Source organism: Ornithorhynchus anatinus, chromosome 1 (assembly GCF_004115215.2).
Source record: "Ornithorhynchus anatinus isolate Pmale09 chromosome 1, mOrnAna1.pri.v4, whole genome shotgun sequence".
Classification (NCBI taxonomy): Eukaryota; Metazoa; Chordata; class Mammalia; order Monotremata; family Ornithorhynchidae; genus Ornithorhynchus; species Ornithorhynchus anatinus.
This window is the reverse complement of record NC_041728.1, coordinates 158,620,776-158,630,786: the sequence shown is the minus strand read 5'-3', so window position 1 is coordinate 158,630,786 and position 10,011 is coordinate 158,620,776. Positions and strand designations below refer to the sequence as shown.

General features: G+C 43.7%; 1 non-coding gene across 1 annotated transcript; it reads right to left on the bottom strand.

The window, feature by feature from the left end:
- Positions 1–3,053: 3,053 nt before the first annotated feature.
- Positions 3,054–3,193, bottom strand: LOC114817134. The gene has a single exon (XR_003764983.1). It is a non-coding gene; the product is annotated as a small nucleolar RNA SNORA7 (small nucleolar RNA).
- Positions 3,194–10,011: the final 6,818 nt, after the last annotated feature.

Here is a 10,011-nt window from a genome sequence, read left to right as displayed (position 1 = left end):
GAAGGGGAGTGACATGCCCAGATCGTTTCTGCAGGAAGATGAGCCGGGCAGCGGAGTGAAGAATAGACTGGAGTGGGGCGAGAGAGGAGGACGGGAGATCAGAGAGAAGGCTGATACAGTAGTCTAGCCGGGATATAACGAGAGCCTGTAATAGTAAGGTAGCCGTTTGGGTGGAGAGGAAAGGGCGGATCTTGGCGATATTATAGAGGTGAAACCAGCAGGTCTTGGTAACGGATAGGATGTGAGGGGTGAATGAGAGAGACGAGTCAAGGATGACACCGAGATTGCAGGCCTGAGAGACGGGAAGGATGGTCGTGCCATCGACGGTGATAGAGAAGTCTGGGAGAGGACCGGGTTTGGGAGGGAAGATGAGGAGCTCAGTCTTGCTCATGTTGAGTTTTAGGTGGCGGGCCGACATCCAGGTGGAGACGTCCCGGAGGCAGGAGGAGATGTGAGCCTGAAGGGAGGGGGAGAGGACAGGGGCGGAGATGTAGATCTGCGTGTCATCTGCGTAGAGAAGGTAGTCAAAGCCGTGAGAGCGAATGAGTTCACCGAGGGAGTGAGTGTAAATGGAGAACAGAAGAGGGCCAAGAACTGACCCTTGAGGAACTCCAACAGTTAAAGGATGGGAGGGGGAGGAGGCGCCTGCGAAAGAGACTGAGAATGACTGGCCAGAGAGGTAAGAGGAGAACCAGGAGAGGACGGAGTCCGTGAAGCCAAGGTGAGATAAGGTATGGAGGAGGAGGGGATGGTCGACAGTGTCAAAGGCAGCAGAGAGGTCAAGGAGGATTAGGATGGAGTAGGAGCCACTGGATTTGGCAAGAAGGAGGTTATGGGTGACCTTAGAGAGAGCAGTCTTGGTAGAGTGGAGGGGATGGAAGCCAGCTTGGAGGGGGTCCAGGAGAGAATGGAAGTTAAGGAATTCTAAGCAGCAATTGTAGACGACTTGTTCTAGGATTTTGGAAAGGAAGGGTAGTAGGGAGATAGGGCGATAACTGGAGGGGGAGTGGGGTCAAGAGCGGGTTTTTTTAGGATGGGGGAGACGTGGGCATGTTTGAAGGCAGAGGGGAAGGAGCCATTGGAGATTGAGTGGTTAAAAATAGAAGTTAAGGAAGGGAGGAGGGCAGGGGTGATGGTTTTAATAAGGTGAGAGGGAATGGGGTCCGAGGCACAGGTGGAGGGGGTGGCACTTGCGAGGAGGGAGGAGATCTCCTCTGAGGATACTGCAGGGAAGGATGGGAAAGTAGGGGGGAGGGTTGGTGGCAAGTCACTTAACTTCTCTATGCCTCAGTTCCTCAACTGAAAAATGGGGATTAAATCCCTGTTCTCTTGCCTGCTCAGACTGAGTTCCATGCAGGACAGGGACTGCATCCAACCTGAAAAACTTGTACTTACCCCAGGTATTAGAACAGTGTTTGACACATAGTAAGTACTTATAAATACCTTTTTACAAAATGTAGCCCCAAAGTTTCTTGAGAACAGTGATCATGTGTACTGACTGCATTGTTCTCCCCCAAGTACTCAATAAATACTATTCTTTGAAGCAGAATAGAGAATCTTTTGGGGAGTCCCCACCTAACAGCATGGTTGGGTTCTTACTGATGTCATAGTAGCATGTCCAGGGGATGTCTGCCTGGTAGCACCATTAAACCCAAAGAGGTGGTGCCATTGCGGCCCTGGAACCTTGGGGACACCTCCAATCTGGCTCCATCCCAGCCTCAGGTGGACTCCCGGACAGTTCAGGGCGTAAATGTTCTAAACTTTCTGGCGTTAGAGCTTCTTGGGTATTACTGATAATCTCTCTCCCAATCCACTTTAAAATTCTTCAGGTTTAATTAATGACTATGCACAAAACATTTGTTTGGGTGCTAATAAAAAGTTTGCAAATGAACTAGCTGTACACCTGCAAAATGGATCTTTCCTCTTGAAAATATGCTTTAGAGATTTTTTTGCAGTTATGCCTTAGCATTCTTGTGGTATCTGGTACTGTGCCCAATTGCCTCTAGAACAGGAAAAAATGACCCAGCTTTTATTTGAAATTGCTACTGAAATAGTCTGAATGGGGAAACCACGGACAAAAAGTTCCAAGCAACATTTACCTCTTTTTTTTAAAAAAAAAAAAGAAAAGCTGACCCTCTTCTTTCAGTTAAGGTCATGTATCTAACTGGACTGAAAGTTATATGAAAAGTGTGATTTAGCACAAATGACCTATCGAATTTAGAGGAATAGTATTGTGTAGTAGGATGAATTTTGGACTTCTAGTAAAGTATAAGGGAACCTGTACTGCTGATATTTAAAGACCATTGTTTGCTACCCACAGGGGTCTAGTGAAAAGAGCACAGGACTGGTAATCGGGAGACCTGAATCTTCATTCTGACTGCACTACTTGCCTGCTGTATGACCATAAGAACATTACTCCCTAGAGCTTAAATTTCTTCATCCGCAAAATGGAAACTAAATACCTAGTCTTCCTCCATCTTAAATGGTGATTTGATTGTAATAAATCTACCACAGCCCTTAACACATTACTTGGTGTATGGCAAGTGCTTAGCTATTAGTGATAAAAATATCATTATTAATATTATTATAATTGGGTCTACCACCTGAAAGACAGGGAACCTGATGGGATCATTTCTGATAATCTTGTATCTAATCCAGACGACACAAAACGTTACACATAGTAAGTAATAAAAACCTCTTTTGAAGGGAGATAAGATTTAGTAAATCTGAAGAGGAAAAATCTCTGGGCTTACTTAGGGAATGTATCCTCTCCCCAGTGCCCTGACCTGTCAATCAATTAATTACAATTATTGAATGCTTACTGTGTGCCAAGCACCATATACAGTCCTTGGGAGAGTACAATATAACAGAGTTCATTCATTCAATAGAATTTATTGAGTGCAAACTATGTGCAGAGCACTGTACTAAGTGCTTGGAATGTACAATTTGGCAACAGATAGAGACAATCCCTGCCCAATGACGGGCTTATAGTCTATTTGGGGGAGACAGACGGACCAAAACAAGACAACACAATCACGATAAATTGAATCAAGACTTGTAGCAGAGATTGCCTTCCACTCGCTAGCCACTGCCCAAGCTAGGAGTGGAATGGGTATGCCTCTGCTTGACTCTCCCTCCCACAGTCGAGATTGGTAGAGTACTGGAAACTCTCCAGGTGTGACCCTGAGAGGTTTGTTAAACATGTTCCCTGATATATATATATGCTGTAGACTTGGGGGGGGGGGGTGAATAAAGGGTAATAATAATAATAATAATTGTGGTCCTTATTAAGCATTTACTACATGCCAAACAATGTTCTAAGTGTTGTGGTACAGTTACGTTGGATACAGCCTCTGTCCCACATGGGCCTCACACTCCTAATCTCCATTTTACAAATGAGGTAACTGAGATTTTCCCAAGGTCACACAGCAGACATGTGGTGGAACCAGGATTAGAAGCCAGGGCCTTCCGACTCCCAGGCCTGTGTTGTACTCACTAAGCCACACTAATCCAAGTGCAAGGTTGACACAGAAAGGATAAGGAGTATGAGAAATTAGAGCTTAGTCAGGAAAGCCTCTTGTAGGAGATGTGATTATTAAGGTTTTGAAGATGGGGAGAGTGATAGTCTGTCAGTTATGAAGGGGGAGGGAATTCTAGGCCAGAGGCAGGACGTTGGCAAGGGGTTGGTGACAAGAAAGATGACAATGAGATACAGTGCATAGGTTGGTGTTAAGGAGCAAAGTGAACATGCTGGGTTGTAGTACGAAATCAATGAAGTAAGATATGAGGGGACAAAGTGATTGAATGCTTTAAAGCCAAAGAAAAGGTGTTACTGTTTACAATCTAGGACAGGGAGAAAGACACTGATATAAATTATAGATAAGGATGTAGGCCCCCACTCAGGATCGTACCCGGAGAGTTTCCACTACTCTACCTGTTTCGGCTACAGGAGGCAGAGTCATTTCCAACCCTTTCCATTCCTAGCTTGGGAAGTGATTAGTGAGTGGAAGGCAATCTGCTACAAGTCAAAACTCACCTTTGCTGGCCAGCAGTGGCATGGGAGAGAGTCGAGGGAGGAGACTCAAGTTTACTGAATGGCAGAAGGCAATGGCAAACCACTTCCTATTTTTACCAGGAAAACTCTACCAGAACAATTGCAGGTGAAAGTGGGGTGTTCTGGAAGAGATGTGTCCATGGCGTCACTATGGGTTGGACAAGACTCAACAGCATAAGACAAGAAGGGAGATAGGGGTGTGCCCAAGTGCTCATGTGAATGAGAACACTGGAGTGGTAAGCAGGGTAAGTTTCCTCATCTTTAAAATGGGGATGAAGACTGTGAGCCCCACTTGGGACAACCTGATTACCTTTTATCTATCCCAGTGCTTAGAAGAGTGCTTGGCATATAGTAAGCATTTCACAAATACAATTATTATTATTATTATGTAATTTTAGAAGGGTTTTGAAAATGAGAAGAGCAGGTGTGGTGGTGCCAGAGACCATTTTCAGGTCTGCCTTGGCAGTCAAAACATAACTCCCTTCTACAGTTCCAAAAACAGACCAAAATATCACATTGGCAGTGAGGAGAAATTGGAATGCATGCTTCTGATTATCTGGCCAGAAACTCTGCTTAAGACAACATAAATATTAAATTTCCTCTAGTTCCTGGTTCTAGCATGTCCACAGGGGCATAAAAGAAGACTTACTCTAGATATATGGATGAAGGTCACCAGAACTATCTTTGGAGAGCATGAGTGATTCCTTTTTGTAATACAGAAGCCATTTTACGAGTGACCATCATTTGACCCCATGAACAGCAACCTGCCCCTTCTTTCCTCCCTGACCACCATGTTCAACAGTTTGTTCTCCAATGGCTTTTTACCTAGGGCTTTCAAACATGTTCATGTCTCCCGCATCCTAAAATAACCCTCGCCTGACCCCATGGCTCCCTCCAGTTATCACCCATCTCCCTCCTGTGATTACTCTCTAAACTCCTTGAAAAGTTGTTTACACCCACTCTCTCATGTTCCTCTCCTTCAGTTCATTTCTTGATGCCCTATAATCTGGCTTCTGAATTCTTCACTCCTCAGAAACTGCCTTCCCAAAGGTCACCAATGATCTCCTTCTTGCCAAATCCAATAGCCTCTACTCCATCTACTCCATCCTAATCCTCATTAACTTTTCATCTGCCTTTGACACTGTCAAGCACCTGTTCTCCTGGAAACATTATTCAACCTTGGCTTCCCTGACACTGGCTTCTCCTGGTTCTCCTCCTATCTATCCGGACACTTATTCTCAGTCTCTTCAAGGGCTCTTCCTCTGCCTCCCATCTTCTAATTCTGGAAGTTCCTCAAGGTTCAGATCTGGGTCTTTTGTTTTCCATTTATACTCACTCCCTTGGAAAATTTTTTCATTCCCATGGCTTCAATTACTATGCAGAGTGGATAGAGCACAGACCTGAGAGTCTGTGGGGGGAGGAGCAGCCATCCTCCCTGGCTTTAACTGGTAACGGGGTAGAAATAGCAGACCTGGGAGTCAGAAGGTCATGGATTATATTTCTGGTCCACCACTTGTCTGCTGTGTGACCTTGGGCAAATCACTTCACTTCTCTGTGCCTCAGTTACCTCATCTGTAAAATTGGGATTAGGTTGTGAGCCTCATGCAGGACAGGGACTGTGTCCAATCCAATTTGCTCATATCTATCCCAGCACTTTGTACAGTGCCTGGAACATAGTAAGCACATAAACAAATACCACAATTACCATTATTATTATTATTATTACCTTCTTTATGTGGGTGATTTCCAAATCTACAACTCTAGCCCTGATCTTTCTCCTCTTTATGATTTCACACTCCCTCCTGCCTTCAAGACATCTCTATTTGGATGCCAAGCTGATACCTCAAAAATGATTCCAAATCTTCTTACCCAAACCCTGTCCTCCCACTCATTTATTTCCTTTTACTCTAGACAGTACCACCATTCTTCCTGTCTCAAAAGTTCATAACCTTGGCATTATCTTTAACCCACCTCTCTCATTCAACCCACATATTCAATCTGTCACTAAATCCTGTCAGCACAACCTTCACAACATCACTAAATTCTGCCCTTTCCTCTCGACCCAATACCATGTTAATACAATCACTCATCCTATGCCACCTTGATTATTACATCAGCCTCTTTTCTGACCTTCCAGTCTTCTGTCTGTCCCCACTCCAGCCCACATTTCACTCTGCTGCCCGGATCATTTTTCTGCAAAAAGGTTCTGTCCATGTTTCCCCACTCTTCAAGAACCTCCAGTAGCTGCCCATCCACCTCTGCAAACAGAAACATATCATCATTGACCTGAAGCACTCAATCACCTTGCCCATCCTACCTTACCTCCCTCATTTCCTACCACAGCCTGCACACTTTGCTCCTCTATCGCCATCCTATTCCCCTAGCCCCCTTAATCTCATCTATCTTGCCACCAAACTGTCACATCCTGCCTCTGGTCTGGAATACCCTCCCTCTTCATGTTCAACAGACAATTACTCTCCTCATCATCTAAGCCTTATTGAAGACACAACTCCTTCAAGAGTCCTTCCTATCTAAGCCCTCATTTCCTCTTCTCCCACTTGCTTCTGTGTCACCCTGATTTGCTCTTTCCAATTCATCCATTCCTCAGCCCCATTGAACTTACATACATATTCATAATTTATCATTAAATTATGATTTAATTTAATAATTAATAATTATTTAATGATTATTAAATTATGATATAATTTATACATTAAATTATGATATAATTTATCATTAAATTGATATATCTCCCCCTTTAGACTGTAAACTCATAGTGAGCAGGGAATATATCTACCAATCTGTTAATATTGTACTCTCCCTCACACTCAGTACACAGGGAGCACACAGTAAGCGCTCATATTTATTGTCAGTCAATTGACAGTTTCCATGAAATGGAGGGAGCAGAAGGCAGATTTCAGAGGAGAGAATTGGAAGAGAGAAAGTGTTGGTAGGTAATGTAAACAAATCCCTCAAGGAGTTTGGAAATGAAGGGTAGTGGGGAAATGACGTGATAACTGGAGGGAGGGACTCATGGGAGCATTTTCTTAGGGTAGCGGATACATCTCAGTCAACATATTAACTATCCTCTCTGTCACAAAAACCACCAACCTCAATGTAGTCCTCAACTCTCTGAGGTATTTATTAAGCCCTTGCTGTGTACAGAACACTGTACTAAATGCTGGGAGAGAATATACAGATGTAATTTAATCATGCTTCCTGTCCCTTGTGAGGCTAATGGCCTAAGGCATTTGGTATTCATTCAATCATTTACTGAGCACTTACTGTATGCATTAACCCCCCACCTTTAGTCCCAAAGCACTTGTGTATATATCTGTAAATTATTATTTATATTAATGTCTGTCTTCTCCTATAAGCTGTAAGTTTATTATGGGTAGGGAATGTGTCTACCAACTTTGTTGTTTTGTACTCTCCCAAGTGCTTCGTACAGACCACTGCAGAAACTAATGGCTAAATATGGAAAAGCATAATGCCTTAGTGGAAAGAGCAGAGGCTTGGGAGCCAGAGGACATGGGTTCTAATCCTGGCCCCACCACTCATCTTCTGTGTGACCTTGGGCAAGCCGCTTAACTTCTCTGTGTCTCAGTTACTTCATCTGTAAAGTGGAGATTAAGACTGTGAAACCCACATGGGGAACCTGATTACCTTGTATCTACCCCAGTGCTTAGAACAGTGCTTGCCATTTGTAAGTGGTTAACAAATGCCATAATTATTATTATCACTATAGATTGATAAGTGGGGAGAAAGGACTGGAGACATACATATCAGGAATAAAACAAGACACTAAAACAGGATAAAACACAGGGACAAATATATGAAATCAGTTGTGTGCTGTGGCTAGAGGAGAAGAATTTCAGGATCCTCATGGCATGGAGTCCATGGCACACATATAGTCATGGTGACCCCTACCATAGCCACCAGTCTTCCCAAGGTTTTGTAGAGACCTGCTGTCATTCATTTTGCAGATTCAGTGTATTCCTAAATCATGGTGGCTCTTCTTGTCAACACCATCCCAATTAGCCCCCTTTCTCTCCACCAACACTACTGCCTCCTGATATGAGCTCTGTCTTGCCATGTCCAAACCCAATTGCATTTGGCTCTTCAATAACCTCTTGCCCACCATACTCTCCCTATTTCAACCTAAAATAAAGGCTGCTGCACAGATCATCTCCTGAAGTATCCACATCCCTCCACCTCCTAGTCCTCAATGGCTTCTTGTCTCACTAGGCATTAAGCAAACCTCTTCAAGGTTCTCCAACATCTGGTGTCAGCTTATCTGTTTTTTTTTTCTACTATTACTCTTTTCCTCCCAAGCCAACCTTCTAATTATACCTGACTTATGTTTCCCCTCTCTGCCTGCTTCTGCTGCTCCAGTGCTCGCTCCTCTCTGTGTCTCAGTGTGCCTCTGTGCTACTTTCTCTCTCTGTATGTGCTTCTTCTTCTTGCTTTCCTGCATGCTTCTACCCCTCTGCATGCCTCCTTGCTGCCTCCTTTATCTGTCTTAGGCGTTGCAAGCCATAACTCTATGTGGCAGTCATTAATTGGTCTAGGTCCGTTGCCAGGTAGAACAGGGAGAGAAGGCCCTGCCTCTCTCTTTGCTCCACCCCCACAGGCCAGCAATCACCTGTCCCAGGTAGAGTCCATCAATGCCTTTGTAAAGTCACTTCCTTGTTGTTATTCACAGGATCACAAATAGTCACTGGTAAGGCAGCTTGTTCTGGGCTCACCACAGGTTTAACCATCACAAATTACTCAAATCTGCTCTTATCTCTCCATCCAAACTGCTTCAACATTAATCCAAGCACTTATCCTATCCTGCTTTGATTACTGCATCAGCCTCCTTGCTGATATTCTTGCCTGCTGGCTCTCCCCTCTCCTGTCCAAACTTCACTCTAATTTTTCTACAAAACCATTGAGTGAAAGGTTCCCCAGTCCTCAAGACCCTACAGTAGTTGCCCATTCACATCAAACGGAAACTACTTACCGATGGCCTTAAAGCATTTATTCACCCTGTACCTTACCTCCCAGATTTCCTGTTATAACTCAGCCTGCACACTTTGCTCCTCTAATGCCAACCTCTTGCTGTACCTCGATCTCATCTATTTTGCCACTGACCTGGAACACCCTCCTTCCTCATATTTGACAATCACTCTCCCTACCTTTCACACCTTATTAAAAGCACATCTACTCCAATAGGCTTTCCCTAAGTCTTCATGTTCTCTTCTTTCACTCTCTTCTGAACTTTCACATGGATTTGCATCTTTATTCATCCCTTTCTCAGCCCTACTGCACTTACATCCAGGTCCATAATTCATTCATATTAATGGTATGTTTTTCTCCCCCTCTAGACCTGAAGCTCACTGTGGGCTACCAACTCTGTTATATTGTACTTTCTCAAGAGTTAGCATAAGAGTAAGAATAAGCACTCAAGTATGACTGATTGAAGCTTTCTACAATTTGTCAATATTCTGGGCCATCTCATCCTTCAGCCAAATTTAGCACTTATGAACTTTTTCACCCTCCTTAACGTGTGTGTGTGTGTGTGTGTGTTTATTCACTTTAATATGAATTGACTTTACTATACTCAATCATTTATTATGATCACTAAAGTTATGAATAGTTTTGTTTGTATTTCCTGTTAGATTGTAAACCACTCTGGTGAATAACATATTTTTTATTCTCTACTTTCCAAGCTCCTAGTCCCATGCACTGCACCTACTGGAAACTCAGTAAATATTGCTGCTGTTGCTGCTACGTGTCTTATGCTGCCGCGTTTTCTCCATGGACACACCTTCATCTGCAATCATTCTATTAGTGTATCTATAAAGCTGTTTGGGTGAAAATACAGAAGTCATTTACCATTTCCTTTTTCCACACAGTAAACTTTAGTCTCCACCCTCAACTCTCTTCCGTGCAGCTGCTACCTTGCACAGGTG